At 41.9% G+C, this 19,734-nt stretch overlaps 1 long non-coding RNA gene across 1 annotated transcript in view; it reads left to right on the top strand.

Annotated features, from left to right (window-relative positions):
* Window positions 1-11,722, top strand: part of LOC112223290 — a 28,460-nt gene extending 16,738 nt beyond the window's left edge. The window contains exons 2-5 of the long non-coding RNA XR_002949269.2: window positions 6,633-6,740; window positions 6,937-7,094; window positions 11,156-11,222; window positions 11,414-11,722. This is a non-coding gene — a long non-coding RNA (uncharacterized LOC112223290). The remainder of the gene's footprint in view (window positions 1-6,632; window positions 6,741-6,936; window positions 7,095-11,155; window positions 11,223-11,413) is intronic.
* The last annotated feature ends 8,012 nt before the right edge of the window (window positions 11,723-19,734 follow it).

Raw genomic sequence — 19,734 nt, 5'->3', positions numbered from 1 at the left:
ACTACAATCTGATGCTTCAGACAGTGGGTTAGGAGCAGCCTTGATGCAGGGAGGACAACCAATAGTATATGCCAGCAGAGCCCTGACAGACTGAAAAAGGGTATGCACAGATAGAGAAGGAGCTGTTTTCAGTGGTGTTTGGCATGAAGAGGTTCCAAAAATTCACATATGGACGAACTGTGGAAGTGCAGTCAGATCAAAAGCCTCTAGAGAGCATCATGACAAAGCCTCTCCTCAACACACTAAAAAGACTACAACGCATGATCATGAGACACCAAAACTACAAGGTCAGTCTCCGATACGTTCCTGGAAGACAAGTGGTGCTGCCCGACCTGCCTGTGTCAACCGAGAGACTAAAGGCCATTCTGAGAGACACTGATCTGGACCAGGAGCTCCAGACACTGAAAATGTTGATCCTGCAGGGTTGGCCTGAAGTGAAAGAACATGTACCCTTTGAAGTAGCCATGTGTTTTCACAACAGAGATGAGCCGAGTGTGCAAAATATTGTTATCTTCAGAGGTGAGCGAGTCATTGTGCCTGCTGCCCTCAGGTCAGAGACAATGCAGAGAATCCATTCCTCACACAGGAATTTAAGGATGTCTGAGAAGAGCTCTCAAGTGTGTCTACTGGCCAGGCATGAATGGAACAATGTAGCACCTGCACTGCATGGGGTGTGAAGCAGCAGAAAGAGATGCTGAGGCCACACGAAGCACCAAAGCTCCCTGGGGAAAAAATAGGGATCGACCTGTTCCACTTCAATGACAGAGACTACATGGTCACAGTTGAATACCTCTCAAACTTTTGGGAAGTGGACCATTTGGAGAAAACACAGTCGAAAAAGGTCATTCCAAAACCGAAAACACACTTTGCACGCTATGGGATACCTGACATCCTTTACTCAGACAATGGCCCCCAGTACTCTTTCAGCAAGGCTTGCGAATTTAACCACAAAACACAATCTCCAGAATACACGCAAAGTAATGAGAAAGTGGAATTGACTGTGAAAACAGCCAAAAGACTAATGGCAAAAGGAAAGAGAGCACTGACCCATACCTGCCCATGTTGGATCACAGAAATACCTATCACAAGGAACATACAGCAGGCCTGCAATGGCGCTCATGGGGAGAGATACAAAGACACTACTGGTAATGAGTGAAAATCTACTTAGACCGGTGATGACAAACTGTCAGCAGGAGAAGTTCAAAGAAAGACAGCAGAGACAAAGTACAAAGTACTACGACACCTCTGCTAAGGAACTAACAGTGCTGCAACAAGATGACAGGGTGAGAGTTCAACCACTCACAGGACAGAAACAGTGGTGCCAGAGAGCCACAGTAGTCAGACCTGTGGCGCAAAGGTCCTACGAGGTGAAGACAGGACAGGGACAAGTCTTCAGGAGGAACAGGAAACACCTGAGGAAGAGCAGAGAAATAGAGGATTTCCTCACTGTTGAGGAGCCTGGCACAGAGCCAGTAAACAGAGCACCAGCTGATGCCCAGCAGGGTGCGGAGCACAACCTAGAGGTGGACGCTGCACCTCAACAATAAGATCCAAACATCTCAGGTCAAGCACCTCCTGATGTAATCAACACTCCCCACACAAGGCCTAGTAGGGCCACCTGAAGACCTATACATCTGAAAGACTTTGTGTGAACGTAAATAATATAAAAACATAATTTAATGGACAGTCAGAGACATTAAACAACCGTTCAGTTCAAATTCTAGTTTATTGCAGACATGGACTAAAAGCCAAAGTTAGATAGAGTCTGCCTTTCTTCTAAAAATTATTATTTTTTTATTAAAAAAGAGAACATGTAGCAATATTGATGAAATCACATTTTATTTGTCACATGCGCCGAATACAACAGGTAGATCTTACCGTGAAATGCTTACTTACAAGCACTTAACCGACAATGCCGTTTTAATAAAATAGAGTTAAGAAAATATTTACAAAAGAAACTAAAATAAAACATTTAAAAAATGTACTCAAGTAACACAATAGAATAACAATAATGAGGCTATATACCAGTACCGAATCAATGTGCGGGGTACAGGTTAGTTGAGGTAATTTTACATGTACAGTAGGTAGGGGTAAAGTGACTATGCTTAGATAATAAACAGTGAGTAGCGGCACTGTAAAAACTAATGGGAGGGTTGTCAATGCAAATAGTCCGGGTGGCCATTTGATTAATTGTTCAACAGTCTATGACTTAGGTGACTGGAGTCTTTGACACTTCTTTGGGCCTTCCTCTGACACCGCCTAGTATGTAGGACTGGATGGCAGGAAGCTTGGCCCCATTGATGTATTGGGCCGTACGCATTAACATCTGTAGCACCTTACAGGGTTATATCCTTCCTGTTTGGCCCTGTCCGGGGGTGTCCTCGGATGGGGCCACAGTGTCTCCTGACCCCTCCTGTCTCAGCCTCCTGTATTTATGCTGCAGTAGTTTATGTGTCGGGGGGCTAGGGTCAGTTTGTTATATCTGGAGTACTTCTCCTGTCCTATTCGGTGTCCTGTGTGAATCTTAAGTGTGCGTTCTCTAATTCTCTCCTTCTCTCTTTCTTTCTCTCTCTCGGAGGACCTGAGCCCTAGGACCATGCCCCAGGACTACCTGACATGATGACTCCTTGCTGTCCCCAGTCCACCTGGCCGTGCTGCTGCTCCAGTTTCAACTGTTCTGCCTTATTATTATTCGACCATGCTGGTCATTTATGAACATTTGAACATCTTGGCCATGTTCTGTTATAATCTCCACCCGGCACAGCCAGAAGAGGACTGGCCACCCCACATAGCCTGGTTCCTCTCTAGGCTTCTTCCTAGGTTTTGGCCTTTCTAGGGAGTTTTTCCTAGCCACCGTGCTTCTACACCTGCATTGCTTGCTGTTTGGGGTTTTAGGCTGGATATCTGTACAGCACTTTGAGATATCAGCTGATGTACGAAGGGCTATATAAATAAATTTGATTTGATTTGATTTGATTTACAGTCAGATGCTGAGCAGTTGCCATACCAGGCAGTGATGTTACTCATATTAATGTTACACAGGGAACTGCAATCAATTGTTACTTAGGATCTTGTTCTTGAGGTGCTGGTTAACAACATGCATAGAGAAGTTTGCTTAACTATATAGTACCAGTAAAGAAAATTGACCCACCTACACATTCAATGGTTTTTCTTAATTTTGTCTAAATTGTAGAATAATAGTGAAGACGTCACAACTATGAAATAACACATATGGAATCATGTAGTAACCAAAAAAGTGTTAAATAAATCCAAATATATTTTTGATTTTATATTCTTCAAAGTAGCCACCCTTTGCCTTGATGACAGCTTTGCACACTCTTGGCATTCTCTCAACCAGCTTCACCTGGAATGCTTTTCCAATAGTTTGAAGGAGTTGCCACATATGCTGAACACTTGTTGGCTGCTTTTCCTTCACTCTGTGGTTCAACTCATCCCAAACCATCTCAATTGGGTTAAGGTCGGGTGATTGTGGAGGCCAGGTCATCTGATGCAGCACTTCATCACTCTCCTTCTTGATCAAATAGCCCTTACACAGCCTGGAGGTGTGTTGGGTCCTTGTTCTGTTGAAAACAAATGATAGTCCCACTAAGCACAAACCAGATGGAATGGTGTATCGCTGCAGAATGCTGTGGTAGCCAGGCTGGTTAAGTGTGCCTTGAATTCTAAATAAATCAGTGTCACCAGCTCATGTTTCTTGACCTAAGCAAGTCTCTTCTTCTTATTGGTGTCCTTTAGTAGTGGTTTCTTTGCAGCAATTTGACCATGGAGGCCTGATTCACGCAGTCTCCTCTGAAATGTTGATGTTGAGATGTGTCTGTTACTTGAACTCTGTGAAGCATTTATTTGGGCTGCAATTTCTGAGGCTGGTAACTCAAATTAACTTATCTTATGCAGCAGAGGTAACTCTTCCTTTCACATGGCGGTCATCATGAGAGCCAGTTTCATCATAGTGCTTGACGGTTTTTGCGACTGTTCTTGGAATGTGTAATTTATTTATCTAGGCAAGTCAGTTGAGAACAAATTCTTATTTTCAATGACGGCCTAGGAACAGTGGGTTAACTGCCTGCTCAGGGGCAGAACGACAGATTTGTACCTTGTCAGCTCGGGGGTTTGAACTTGCAACCTTCCAGTTACTAGTCCAACGCTCTAACCACTAGGCTACCCAGACGGATTGAGTGACCTTTGTGTCTTAAAGTAATGGACTGTTGTTTCTCTTTGCTTATTTGAGCTGTTCTTGCCATAATATGGACTCGGTCATTTACCAAATAGGGCTATCTTCTGGATACCAACCCTACCTTGCCACAACACAACTGATTGGCTCAAATGAACTAAGAAGGAAAGAAATTCCACAGATTAACTTTTAAAAAGGCACACTTGTTAATTGAAATGCATTCCAGGTGACTACCTCAAGAAGCTGGTTGAGAGAATTCCAGGAGTGTGCGAATATGTCATAGTGGCTACTTTGAAGAATCTCAGATATAAAATATATGTTGATTTGTTTAACACTTTTATGGTTACTACATGATTCCATATGTGTTATTTCATAGTTTTGATTTCTTCACTATTATTTTACAATGTAGAAAATAGTAAAAATAATGAAAAACCTTGGAATGAGTATGTTTGTCCAAACGTTTGATTAGTACTGTATATATTTGTCTATCGTGACTACAACACAAAGCATATTGAAGCGGGTTCAAACTGCACACTACTTGCACAGCACCTATTCAGGTGGACAAGATTTTGCTAGAGATGGGTTGAAACTAAAGCCTGCACATTGTGCACCCTGTGTAAAGGGAATTGTTAAGGCCTGTCACACACATACTAAACTATCGTGTCAATCATGTTGTAAACTACTGTCCCAACCATATCATTATGTACTGTAGAATAATTCATATTTTGTCCCAACTCTACTACTGAGCATGCACTCACAAACACACACAAACACAACATCTCGAGAGGTGGTCTGAGTTCGGTTCGCTTGAATTCCACGGTTCGGTTCCCTTTTTTAAGGCAATATGAACACAAAGCTCCCCAGTTGATACCCTCACCACACACTAGACTACTGCAACACCATTTCCCCTGCCACAACCCCCCACATTGGTGCCACAAATGAGAGAAGAAGATCATGTGCAGGTTCGCAGAAAAAAATGTGTGCTGTTTTTGGATATTGATTAGCAATTGTCAAGGATGCATAGAAATTCCAAAATATGTGTGGAGTTTTCAGTTCAGATGATTTGTTTTCAATATGTGATCTATCGGCTAATAGAGCTTCATAAGCTGTTTATTGATGGTGGGGTTTGAATAGTCTGAGAAGACAACATATTTGGTGAGAATCACAACATAGAATAGATTTTGTACCCTAACTCAATTCTATTCTAGGGGCAGTAACCAAGATTGGGTGTACAATTTTCAATTATAAGCATTATTTAATCTGCAGTTATTCTTATGATATTTATTCTGTTACCAATAATATTGACATGTTAATAGTATCTTATGATTACAAATACTGTCTTTTAACTAAATGCAATCTATTAACTTCCAAAATGTACAGTTGAAGTGGGAAGTTTACATACACCTTAGCCAAATACATTTAAACACAGTTTTTCACAATTCCTGACATTTAATCCTAGTAAAAATTCCCTTTCTTGGGTCAGTTAGGATCACCACTTTATTTTAACAATGTGAAATAGTAGAGAGAATTATTTCTTTCAGCTTTTATTTCTTTCATCACATTCCCAGTGGGTCAGAAGTTTACATACACTCAATTAGTATTTGGTAGCATTGCCTTTAAATTGTTTAACTTGGGTCAAATGTTTCGGGTAGCCTTCCACAAGCTTCCCACAATATGTTGGGTGAATTTTGGCCCATTCCTCCTGACAGAGCTGGTGTAACTGAATCAGGTTTGTAGGCCTCCTTGCTCGCACATGTTTTGTCAGTTCTGCCAACAAATTTTGTATGGGATTGATGTCAGGCCTTTGTGATTGCCACTCCAATACCTTGATTTTGTTGTCCCTAAGCCATTTTGCCACAACTTGGGGTCTATATCCATTTGGAAGACCCATTTGCGACCAAGCTTTAATTTCCTGACTGATGTCTTGAGATGTTGCTTCAATATATCCACATAATTTTCCATCCTCATGAAGCCATCTATTTTGTGAAGTGCACCAGTCCCTCCTGCAGCAAAGCACCCCCACAACATGATGCTGCCACCCACGTTGGGAGGATGTTCTTCGGCTTGCAAGCATCCCTCTTTTTCCTCCAAACATAACGATGGTCATTATGGCCAAACAGTTCTATTTTTGTTTCATCAGACCAGAGGACATTTCTCCAAAAAGTACGATATTTGTCCTCATGTGCAGATGCAAACCGTAGTCTGGCTTTTATATGGCGGTTTTGGAGCAGTCGCTTCTTTCTTGCTGACTGGCCTTTCAGGTTATGTCGATATAGGACCCGTTTTACTCTGGATATAGATACTTTTGTACCTGTTTCCTCCAGTATCTTCACAAGGCCTTTTGCTGTTGTTCTGGGATTGATTTCCACTTTTCGCACAAAAGTACGTTCATGTTTATTGCTCCATTCCATTTGTACTTTTATTTACTTCCTTTCTCCAGAGCTGCCCAGACAACATGGCAGAGTTGGTATAGTGACGGGAGGCATCAGTGGAATCTGCTTTGAGACCGCAAGACACATGGCCAGCCTGGGGGCACACTTTATCATAGGTAGGCCTACAGTAACACAACATACTGTACTCTATAGGCCTACCTGTGTGAATGTATTATTCCTAACATAGTTCAGGTGCATGTTTGTGCGTGTGTGTCTCTCTCTCTCTCTCTCTCTCTCTGAGTGTTTACTGGGTGTGTTTAATTAGGAGTTTAAATACCTCAGTATCCTCTCTTCCCCCTTTTCTCTCTCTAGCTGGACAGCAGGAGCGGGAGGGTGTGTCTGCTGTGAAGAGGATTCGTGAGGAGAACAGAGAGGCCAAAGGTCACAGTCCCCACAACCCTGTTTGGTTTTGTGTCTCCTTGGCTCTGGATATTACTGATTGGCTGGAGAGTGAACACACCTTTTCAAAGGTAGAAATCATTCCCTAGTTATAAGACAGAATGACCCTCTGCTCCAGTGCGTCACATCAGTTAGAGGTAGAGAGGGCATCATTGAAGTGGATTTCCAGGCTGGGACTGTTGCAGGATCGATTTCTCTTTGTTAAGACTAAGAGGCAGGCGTTGAGGGGTGTTAGGGAATGGGGGGGGTCAGCGTGACAGTGCTCAGATTGATGGGGGTGAGTTGGGAGGGGGAGGAAGTAGGGGGAGGTGAGCAGCATCTAGCTCTGTCCTCTGAATGACAATGTGCCGATGGGGCGATGAGGTGGGGGTAGGGAGGAGTGTATGCACTTGCATGCGCGTGCATGTTTCTGAATGACAATCTGACAGAAGGTTTATTACTATGTGAGGAAAGAGCTTCTCACCAAATGTCCTCTAGCTCCTTTGTGTGTGTGTGTGTGTGTGTGTGTGTGTGTGTGTGTGTGTGTGTGTGTGTGTGTGTGTGTGTGTGTGTGTGTGTGTGTGTGTGTGTGTGTGTGTGTGTGTGTGTGTGTGTGTGTGTGTGTGTGTGTGTGTGTGTGTGTGTGTGTGTGTGTGTGTGTGTGTGTGTGTGTGTGTGTGTGTGTGAGTGTGTGTGTGTGTATGTGTGTGTGTGCGTGCGTGCGTGTGTGTGTGTGTGTGTGTGTGCGTGTGTGTGTGTGCGTGCGTGGGTGGGTGTGTGTGTGTTTGTGCATGCATGCTCCCTTACAAAAAAACTAGTGAAGTTAGTGAAGTTTCACATGTACATTTTTCATGTGTTTTTCCCTCACGACCTTGCCTAGCTTCAGATGAAAACCATTTGTGGGATGCAGGGTGTTATGTTGATGGAATTAATGTGGCAAAACTTGCAACTGATAAAAAGGCAGAGAAATTAAAGGCCAGGGTAACATAACCAAAGATGGGGGAAATTGCAGGAAAAGGAGAGGCGTTTTATATAATTGCATTATAAAAATATTTTACAATTACAGTGGCAAGAAAAAGTATGTGAACCCTTTGGAATTACCTGGAATTCTGCATAAATTGGCCATCAAATTTGATCTGCTCTTTATCTAAGTCACAACAATAGACAAACACAGTGTGCTTAAACTAATGTCTTTTTCTTGTCTATATTGAATACATCATTTAAACATTCACAGTGTAGGTTGGGGAAAGTATGTGAACCCTGGAGTCTGGAGTCCATTCAGTGAGACGAGATTGGAGATGTTGGTTAGAGCTGCCTTGCCCTATAAAAAACTCACAAAATTTGAGTTTGCTATTCACAGGAAGCATTGCCTGATGTGAACCATGCCTCGAACAAAAGAGATCTCAGAAGACCTAAGATTAAGAATTGTTGACTTGCATAAAGCCGGAAAGGTTTACAAAAGTATCTCTAAAAGCCTTGATGTTCATCAGTCCACAGTAAGACAAATTGTCTGTAAATGGAGAAAGTTCAGCACTGTTGCTACTCTCTCTAGGAGTGGCCGTCCTGCAAAGATGACTGCAAGAGCACAGCGCAGAATGCTCAATGAGGTTAAGAAGAATCCTAGAGTGTCAGCTAAAGACTTACAGAAATCTCTGGAACATGCTGACATCTCTGTTGACGAGTGTACAATACATAAAACACTAAACAAGAATGGTGTTCATGGGAGGACACCACGGAAGAAGCCACTGCTATCCAAAAAAAACATTGCTGCACGTCTGAAGTTTGCAAAAGTGCACCTGGATGTTCCACAGCACTATTGGCAAAATATTCTGTGGACAGATGAAACTACAGTTGAGTTGTTTGGAAGGATCACACAACACAATGTGTGGAGAAAAAAAGGCACAGCACAGCAACACCAAAACCTCATCCCAACTGTAAAGTATGGTGGAGGGAACATCGTGGTTTGGGGCTGCTTTGCTGCCTCAGGGCCTGGACAGCTTGCTATTATCGACGGAAAAATGAATTCCCAAGTTTATCAAGACATTTTGAAGGAGAATGTTAGGCTATTTGTCCACCAATTGAAGCTCATCAGAAGCTGGGTGATGCAACAGGACAATGACCCAAAACAGAGGTAAATCAACAACAGAATGGCTTGAACAGAAGAAAATATGCCTTCTGGAGTGGCCCAGTCAGAGTCCTGACCTTCTGGAGTGGCCCAGTCAGAGTCCTGACCACAACCCAATTCAGATGCTGTGGCATGACCTCAAGAGTGCAGATCACACCAGACATCTAAAGAATATTGCTGAACTGAAAAGGTTTTGTAAAGAGGAATGATCCAAAATTCCTCCTGACCGTTGTGCAGGTCTGATCCACAACTACAGAAAACGTTTGGTTGAGGTTATTGCTGCCAAAGGAGGGTCAGCCAGTTATTAAATCCAAGGGTTCACATACTTTTTCCACCCTGCACTGTGAATGTTTACACGGTGTGTTCAATAAAGACATGAAAACGTATAATTGTTTGTGTGATTAGTTGAAGCAGACTGTGTTTGTCTATTGTTGTGACCTAGATGAAAATCAGATCAAATTGTATGACTAATTTATGCAGATATCCTGGTATTTCCAAAGGGTTTACATACTTTTTCTTGCCACTGTAATTGGCTCTCGCTTTTAATGATTTCCTTGTCATGTTTTCGTATCATTACTATTGGGTTTATGTTTTGCTTTTAATATCATTATTTTTGTTTGCAATACTAAGAATGTTGTTCCCGACTTCAGTTGTTTTGCTTGGTATTAATGGCACAAAAGGAACTCACGCTAGAGGATTGCACCATGTAATAACACCATGACTCTATTAAAGGTGTTTAAAGCAGCAATCCTTCATTGAAACATTAACAAAGTGTTATCCCAGCCACAGTTCTGTAAACAGCTGAGGGATGAGTGTAACGGCTGTTGGAAGGAGTGGAGGACCAAGGTGCAGCGTGGTACGTGTTCATCTTTATTATTGGAACTGAACACTGATTAACCAAAATAACAAAGAGAATGAACAAAAACCAAAACAGTTCTGTCTGGTGCAGAAAGACACAAAACAGAAAACAACTACCCACAAAACCCATGTGGGAAAAAGCTATCTAAGTATGGTTCTCAATCAGAGACAACGATAGACAAGCTGCCTCTGATTGAGAACCACTCCCGGCCAAACAAAGAAATACAAAACATAGAAAATGAACATAGAATGCCCACCCTAGTCACACCCTGGCCTAACCAAAATAGAGAATAAAAGCCTCTCTATGGCCAGGGCGTGACAATGAGGCTGTAGAAATGCAACCACTCTCAAATCCATAGACTACAATATGGATGCAAGGACTGACAAGCCATGATATCAAAATTATAGTTTTAATCATGTTTTTAGGCTATAAAGTTTTTATTTTTAATTTTTATTTTTTGCATTACTTTGTTTACAAACATTGGAGTAAATGTGGAGTTTTCTTACATATGACACTGCAAATGTGATTTTCACTTTTACGTGTGGAATTGCAAGTTCACATGTAAAAAACAATCACATGTAAAAATCTAATTTGCAGTGTCATGTGAAACTTTAACATGTGTTAATCTCACTTTCACATGTGGAATTGCAAGTTCACATGTGAAAAACAATCACGTGAAAGTTTTTCACATATGAATCTGCAAATTAGATTTTCCCATGTGAAAGATTTTCACGTGAAACTGCATATCCGATTCTCACACGTGAAACGGCAATTTACATGTGAGGTGAAAACATGTTATTCTCCTTATATGTGAAATGGTGGTGTTAACGTGTGAACTCAAAATGTAATACATGTGAAAATATGGTTTCACGTGAAATTTAAGCTCGACATGTGAAAACAGCTATTTGACATGTTTTTTTTGTAAGGGTGTGTGTGCGTGAGTGTGCGTGAGTGTGCGTGAGTGTTTATGTGTGCGCTCAGATGATCTGCCCAAAGGACAATCTATTCGTGTGTATAGTATATGTATATACTGTTGAATATACTGTTGAAAATTAGATGGTGCGTCTCAAGAGATTTCATCCTGCAACATTTCTAATAAATAAATAAATACGTGTGTGTAGTGTGTAGTGTATTTAAGTGACTGCTCTGTGCGTGTTTTCTGTACTCAGTGGTGTTTGAGCAGTTGGATTTGGCGTCTTTGCTGTCAGTAAGGCAATTCATCAAGACATTCAAGAGGTGGGGCCTACTGCTGCACATGACACTCATATGCACACGCGCACACGCGCACTCGCACGCACACACACATAAACACACTCCACCTCTCCTTATTTCTTCACACTCCCACTTTTCTCAACATCTTTCTCTCTTTAGACATTATTATTCGTCCCATGCTGGCGCTGCTCTTATTTTTGTCCCACCTGCAACAGAGGCTGTATAGAAGAGGGTTCCCAGTGAGCTCATGTGCAGTGGACCCTGGGATGGTCGACACGTCGCTCTACCGCCACCTCTTCCCCCCCGGTCGTCTTGCACAGACAGCCATCACACGCCTACTCTTTAGGGTACACACGGTACTAATCCAGTATCTAAAAAAAAGAGAGGACATAAGTGATAATTCCCCAAACTAACTTGAGCATCACTGACACTACTGTCAAAGTTTTCAGAAGAAATCTGAATGATTTATTCAAGATGCTAATTACAGAATAAGTATCTTAAAATGTGTCCTGTGGCATTTCACTAAGTCAGTATATAGGCAAAGTTAGGCGGAGAGAGAACTTGTCAAGCTTAAGAGGGAAAATTCTGAATGCATAAATCATTATCCCATGACTCTCAAACACACACACACACACACACACACACACACACACACGTATTTCATCTGAAAATGTAGTTCTAAAACATTTGATGGTTTGCTTACTTACTTGTTTATTTTAGTGGGGTTATTTTAGAATGTGTTGCATTTTTTACATCATTACTTGGCTTGGAGACACTGTTCATGTCTGGAGGATGGGATGGTGTGTGTGTAACATTCTGACAGTGTTTGTCGTGTCCCCAGAGCCCGTCCCAGGCAGCGTCTATGGTCCTCTACACTTCTCTGTCTCCGTCTCTGGAAGGGGAGAGAGGGGGCTACTGGAGCAACGGACGCACAGAGATGTCAACACCAAACACCTACCACCCCAGGCTCCAGCTCAGCCTCTGGGACTTCAGCTGCAGACTAGTGAGCTTGCAGGAGCAGCACCAACCATGACCCCTGACCTCTAACCCCTGAGCTCTTAGTCCATGACCCTGACACCAACACTGTATGGCTGAGACCCAACACCTCATCTGTCATCCTGCCATTATCTTTGTTTTCACAATCTCCTCACCGCCAGACTGTGATTGGATAAAGACTGATGACCAAGGCTGGACTGTGATTGGTTAGTGAAGCGGTAAGACCTGTTGCATACTCTTCAGATGAATGGGCTGATGAAAATGAACCAACCTTCTCCCTCAGGCACTGTGAACCCACACACACTGTGTTATGAGTGTTTATAGTGCTGCTATGAGTGTTCATAGTGACCTCTTGAAAATGTATAGCAACCTTATGCCGGTTGGTACACAGATCAGAACAGAAAGAACCTTCCCTCCATGGGAAAACTTGATTTAACCATAAACAAGTGTCATCAGTGTGTGTATGTGTCCGTATCAGTTATCAGTGTGTGTGAGTGATTTTGTCAGTAGCATCCTGTGTCTATGAAACATATCCTGATCCCTGCCTGACTGGATGGTCCAGGACCAAGGAACAAGCCGGCATGGCAATAACATCAGTAAATCACAGCCTGAAACTGATATTTTCAGTTCTTGTGAAAGCAAGCAAAAGGTATTTTGTGGAATTTTCCCCAACGCTGTGGGTTACTTCCCCATGGAGCCAACACCATCTGAGAGAATGAATGCTTTTAGATTGTGTCCTATCTGCTGGGCTGTGAGTCACACACTGTGTCATGGTGTTTGTCCGCCTTTGTTACTGTTAGAGGTGAGTGATGTTTTATCAATACATACATACACCTCTCTCAATACATCATGTTGCTGTGTGTGTTTCTGGGCACAGTATGTATGTGTGTGTGTGTCTTTCAGTGTGCACTGTTTGTGTGTTTCTTACAGTCATTGGTTTGTATGCATCAGTGGCGGTTCTAGCTTGTATGGCTCACTGGGCGAACCCCCCCTTCAGCACGCCCCCCCCCCTCTAAAATACACAATTCTGCACTAACTGTACTTTTATTCAGACATTTGGAACAACGCAAATAAATAATCATCATTTAAAACTATATAAATATAAAAATATATACAACAATAAGATGCATAAATATCAAAAAGAAGTAACAAAGACAAATAGAAACAAATTTGTGTTGATTTGGCACTTGAACATCGTCCCATTACCCATCCCCCAACACTGTTAACCAAGAGTCAAGATTAAACCAATTCACCTTGGTGGTGTCCAGAAAAAAATGCAACAATATGTCTGTGAAACTGTGGTTATTTATGGTGGTTTATTTGGTATACTTTCGTAGTGTGACCGATTTTACTAATTGCATTAGTACTGTACAGAGTTAGAGGTGCGCTATTTGATAGATTCCCTCACTCCCCCTACCTCTGGCTTCCAGTGGGGAGACCTGAGGTCATCTCGTACTTCTCGTCATCTCGTCCGCCCCCTTCCCATCTCGTACTTCTGAGTGGGAGACCTTCCCAGGCAGTAACCTGTCTAGCTCACAAACTAGAATCAGGGCACCCACTCCGACAAGTTTAATTGACCCACAGTCCCACACGGTGACATGATATCATTGACGTGACGTGCAACTGAGCGATAGAAAACCGATCGCGCAAATGTCACCATTACGTTTTTGTGTGGGCGTCCCGTGCTGCCCATGTCACCTGTACCTAAATCCACCACTGGTATGCATCAATAAAACGGCTGTACAACTGAAACCAATACGGATGAATGTGGCGGTGAGAGCGGGAAAGAGAGACAGAGAGTGAGAGAGATTCTTCCTCTGTGGTGTTTCATCTTCTCTCGCTGCTGCTACCTCATTTTCCCTTGCTCCCAGTGCATGTGGGAGGTAGATTTCCCAGTGGAAATTATGCAAAGTGAAGACAAAGACAAACAGACGCACACACACACACATAACCACCTGTGCAACCAAGCACAGACTTATCGAAACAATCAAGTCACACTCTCATGGCCAGGGGCAGACTGGGACCAGAAATTGGCCCTGGAGTTTCAAACACAATGGCCCATTTTATTAATTGAGGCCCCCATTATTAGCCAGATAATGCTAATTTTGCCCAAAAAACCCAAGTTAGCCCAATGTGCTAAAAACGGACCAGCCAGTCTTCCCCTGCTCATGGCCAAACCATACCCACTGTGATTTATCTACCAACAGTGCTCTGATTTACAGGCTTATATCAAACTAGCTTCCTTTATATGACACACACATTCCCACAGAGACTAGTATATCAGGACAGGGGATAACTACAGACTCTGTGTGTAACCTTCCTTTACTTTACCCTTCCAGTCTCCTAGGGGCTGATTCCAACATAGGAAGTGTACGCCTTTCTTACGCACGCCTTTCAGACTTACCTTATGAAGGTGTGTAACAGGCTTTGCAGGCATGGTTCCCTTGTACACGCTGAATTAATATATTTAAACTGCTGAAAAACCTCTCAATTGCTGGCCAACAGAATTTCTCGTGGTGTTTTCATAGGGTTTTCAGTACATTTATCTAAAGACATTCTTTTAAATGTGTTCACTAGAATATATGGAGAGAATGGGTCAGTATATTAGGGATCAATAGAAGAAAGCTATGTAGGCCTAAATTCATTTGTCTCTTTTTCATCACCAATTGGTAAATTAAAAAATACTCTTGTATTATTTAGGGTTAGGAAAGTATTTATGAATAATAAAATAACATTTGGAGAGCCTTTACGCACTAAATATATTTGTTGATTCATCCTGAAAGTTGCCATATATTTAATTGTTCAATTCATTAAATATTGTTCAGGAACAACCGCAACAAACGTGATGATGCAAAATGTAAGGAAACGAACACAAGTGAAAGTTATACATGTATGTGGGTATAACTGACGGTGGAACCAATCGTAAAACATGAAACCAATCGTAAAAAAATACAGTGAAAAGTCTGACCATATAATTAAAACTCTAGACATCATAAATCAACTTGGTAGGTTTGGCGCTATACGTTCATTTGCACATGGCTATAAAGGCCTATAGTTTGGGTCTCCAAATGTCATCCTTGTAAGTTATAAGGACAGCATTTCATAAACTGCACTGTGGAAAAGGTGATATGTTGATATGCTTCAGTTTGCTGCCATACTGTAGTACTGGTTTCACATTTGTCTTCAGCAATCATAAGGTAAAATAGATCTAAAACAATTATCATTTATATTTACTCATTTACCTAACTTTTTTTTTAAATACAGTGCATGGAGAATGGCGTTATGTAGATTGGAAAAAATAAAGTAGTTTCTTGACCTTAATCGTTGTTTCATCACTCGTAAAGGTGGTGGAATTATGAGGGAATTAAGTCAAGAATACAGCGTTTCTGTAGACACACCTCCACCCCACTTGAATTTCTTTGATCTCCACCCCACTTGAATTTCTTTGATCTCCACCCCACTTTAATTTCTTTGATCTCCACCCCAAAGGAATAGTGGGTGAATAGCATGATATTTCATTCTTAAATTCAAGGTCAGAATAATCGTGAAGAGAAAAGTGCATAACAAGAGAATAAGGTTCCATTTACGCGCATTTAGCTCGGTCGGAATCCCCCTACTGAACACAAGGTTCATGTCTTCCAGAGAGGTGTGTGAGTGTGTAGCTGTCAGACTGCATGCTCTTTGGGTTGATTATTCTGGGTAGGGTCAGGTTAGTTTGGACTAAACCAAGGTTATCTGCTGTATACCTCATTGGGCCAACAGAGTACTTTGCAATAGGGTGCCATTTTGTACACAGCCCATATAATACACCCTTAGGGTTTGTATTAAATGGTTCTGTCCCAGTCGGATGGGAAAACACACAGGGCTCCACTCAATCAAACACAGTAGTCCTACAGTCCATTGTCAAATTAATCACAGAATGTTTCTGGTTTCTGAAAACATAACTTTATTCCCAGCTGTGAGAATCCCATCACAGGCACATGTAGATAATTCCAGATTTTAAAATAAGAAGTGTGTGTTTGCAGAAGTTTGTATGAACATCACCATGATGTGTTTGATTGAATTCCAGACTGTTGACATACATAGGGGGCTACAGGAGAATAGACAAGATATTGATCATGTTGATTTAAAATGTGCAAAATATATTTTGGTTGAAAATGTATCTCTTGCTTTGCTGTGCCTGAACTCCCTCAAATGTAGAATTCGACTGAATTTCCATGTAATTTAGCTGTAGTAAAACTGAACTGTAGTGTCTTGTTATTGTCATATTTCTGTAAAAACCTTTGATAAACAGTGGTCTGCTGTTTGAGAAGTATGAAGACCTTATACCTGCAGGAGAAAGACTTCTGTTCACTATGAAGACTGTGTCATATGGAGATTATGGTTAGTGTGAATATGGAGGTCAGTGTTTGTCAATATGAAGAGTATTTTTATGTGGTTGTGATGTTCTCCTCCTTTTCTACCACCCAAAACCTCCATAAACATTTCATTGTGCCACTCCACTGTTGAGCCTGCTCTTTAATGCTGTGTGTGTGTGTGTGTGTGTGTGTGTGTGTGTGTGTGTGTGTGTGTGTGTGTGTGTGTGTGTGTGTGTGTGTGTGTGTGTGTGTGTGTGTGTGTGTGTGTGTGTGTGTGTAAGAATGTCTGATGTTCACCATGAGAGACATCTATTCAATCCGTATTGAGGAAGTTCAACGTTACAGCGTGATTGAAATTTAAAGTCAATGTTCCCGCGTTAGTGGAGACTGCCTTCATGGTAAGTGCTGTATACAGATGTAGGATCTTAATGTGAGACAGTTTGCAACAGCAGGAAAAGAATCCTGCAGCACCAGAAAATGTGAATGATTATGTGGATTATAATTAATGGCCATTTTCTGTAGGGGTTGATACATTTTTCATTAGGGCAAATCAATTCTGACATACTAAAGTGCAAATTAAGAATTTTGGAGGCCTTTTTAAACCTTGAATAAACAACAAGTTTACATTTCCTGATGTGCAGGAAAATTCTCAGCCACAAAAGAGTAATCAAATTAAGATCCTACATTTGTAGGTCGGCTCAATTGGAAATGATCTTTACATTTCTGTAAAGCTTCAGCGACAGACAGCGTCTGATCTCTGGATCCTTCAGCTGCACCACACACACCCTCCTAGGACCCTACTGAGAGTATTTCCACATTTTGTTACGTTACAGCCTTATTCTAAAATTGATTAAATGTTTTTTCCCTCTCATCAATCTACACACAACATCCCAGAATGACAAAGCAAAAACAGATTTTATAAATAATTTATAAATAAATAAAAAACTGAAATATCACATTTACATAAGTATTCAGACCCTTTACTTAATACTTTGTTGAAGCACCTTTGGCAGCGATTACAGCATCGAGTCTTCTTGAGTATGACGCTACAAGCTTGGCACACCTGTATTTGGGGAGTTTCTCCCATTCTTCTCTGCAGATCCTCTCAAGCTCTGTCAGGGTGGATGGGGAGCGTTGCTGCACAGCTATTTTCAGGTCTCTCAACAGATGTTAGATCAGGTTCAAGTCCGGGCTCTGGCTGGGCCACTCGAGGACATTCAGAGACTTGTCCCGAAACCTCTCCTGTGTTGTCTTGGCTGTGTGCTTTACGTTGGTGTCCTGTTGGAAGGTGAACCTTTGCCCCAGTCTGAGGTCTTGAGCAATCTGGAGCAGGTTCTCATCAAGGATCTCTCTGTACTTTGCTCCATTCATCTTTGCCTCGATCCTGACTAGTCTCCCAGTCCCTGCCACTGAAAAACATCCCTGCAACATGATGCTGCCACCACCATGCTTCACCGTATGGATGGTGCCAGGTTTCCTCCAGATGTGACACTTGGCATTCAGGCCAAAATAGTTCAATCTTGGTTTCATCAGACCAGAGAATCTTGTTTCTCATGGTCTGAGAGTCTTTAGGTGCCTTTTGGCAAACTCAAAGTGGTCTGTCATGTGCCTTTTACTGAGGAGTGGCTTCGGTCTGGCCACTCTACCACGAAGGCCTGATTTGTGGAGTGTTGCTCTGTCAGAATAATCATCAGGTTCTTGGTCATCTCCCTGACCAAGACCCTTCTCCCTTGATTGCTCCTGCGGCCAGCTCTAGAAAGAGTCTTAGTTGTTCCAAAGGATGTTCGAGACCCATGTGTTCTTGGTACCCTTCCCCAGATCTGTGCCTCGACACAATCCTGTCTCGGAGCTATAAGAACAATTCCTTCGACCTCATGGCTTGGTTTTTGCTCTGACATACACTGTCAACTGTGAGACCTTACGTAGACAAGTGTGTGTCTTTCCAAATCATGTCCAATCAACTGAATTTACCACCTGTGGAATCTAATCAAGTTGTAGAAACAAATCAAGGATGATCAATGTAAACAGGATGCACCTGAGCTCAATTTCGAGTCTCATAACAAAGAGTCTGAATAAATAAGGTATTTTTGTTTTTTATTTTAAATCCATTTGCAAAAATGAATACAAACCTGTTTTCACTTTGCCATTATGGGGTATTGTGTGTAGATTGATGAGGATTTCTTATTATTTAATCAATTTTAGAATAAGACTGTAAAGTACCAAAATGTGGAAAAAGTCAAGGGGTCTGAATACTTTCCGAAGGCACTGTATACACACACTTGCACAGTGAGAACTCTCACTGGCGTTAGCATATTGAGAGATGTTAGTTCGCTATTCATCATAGTTAGTCTCCTGAGTCCTGTGTGGCTCTCATACCAGAGTATTGGCAGCAGCCATTACCCTGCCCTCAGACACACAGTCATTACCTTTCCCCTCTGTAATTAACGACCATCTCCCCTCTGCCATCAACAATACCAAATGCCTCATTCAGAATCACTAGACTGCTGGTGTGTGTGTCGGCACCAGAGGAGGGATGAAGCTGAAAGTCGTAGAGGACATCAGTGACATGAGCATGCACACACACATACACACAATCCTGTTCCCTCCTGCTATGAGTCATCTCTCTCCTATTTGAGCTGCCTCCTCCAAATGTTCCAATTAATCAACAACAAATATGTTCCACAGGGGCAGAATAAAACGGAAGAGGAGAATAACAAAAGAAGAAAGCATATGAGTGTGGAGGAACAGCAACACAGCAGGAAGTCACATCTAGAATGATTCATTCAGTAACTGATCATTTCATTCGCTGATTCATCTTAATGTATTTATGTCCCAGCAGAGGCCGGATCCTCTCCTAGAAATACTAACAATCACAGCTTACATTTCAGATGGTAATTTCAGGTTTGTATGGTAATTTCAGGTCACACAGTGTGTGTGTGTGTGTGTGTGTGTGTGTGTGTGTGTGTGTGTGTGTGCGTGTGGAGGGATGATATCGCTATTCCTTGTTATTTGAAGACAGATCATTTGTCTTATTTATAAGGCTCACACACACACGCACACGCACAACAGCTCCCACGGCATATGGTTTCCTTCTGCCCACTCATTCCTGCTGTATCATACCTACATCCTCTCCTCCACCTTCTCCTCCCTAAATTTCTTCCATACTATCTTTGAAGTATTCA

Source organism: Oncorhynchus tshawytscha, linkage group LG26 (assembly GCF_018296145.1).
Source record: "Oncorhynchus tshawytscha isolate Ot180627B linkage group LG26, Otsh_v2.0, whole genome shotgun sequence".
Lineage (NCBI taxonomy): Eukaryota > Metazoa > Chordata > Actinopteri > Salmoniformes > Salmonidae > Oncorhynchus > Oncorhynchus tshawytscha.
The sequence above is the reverse complement of the archived record's forward strand: the minus strand, read 5'-3'. Positions and strand labels throughout refer to the sequence as shown.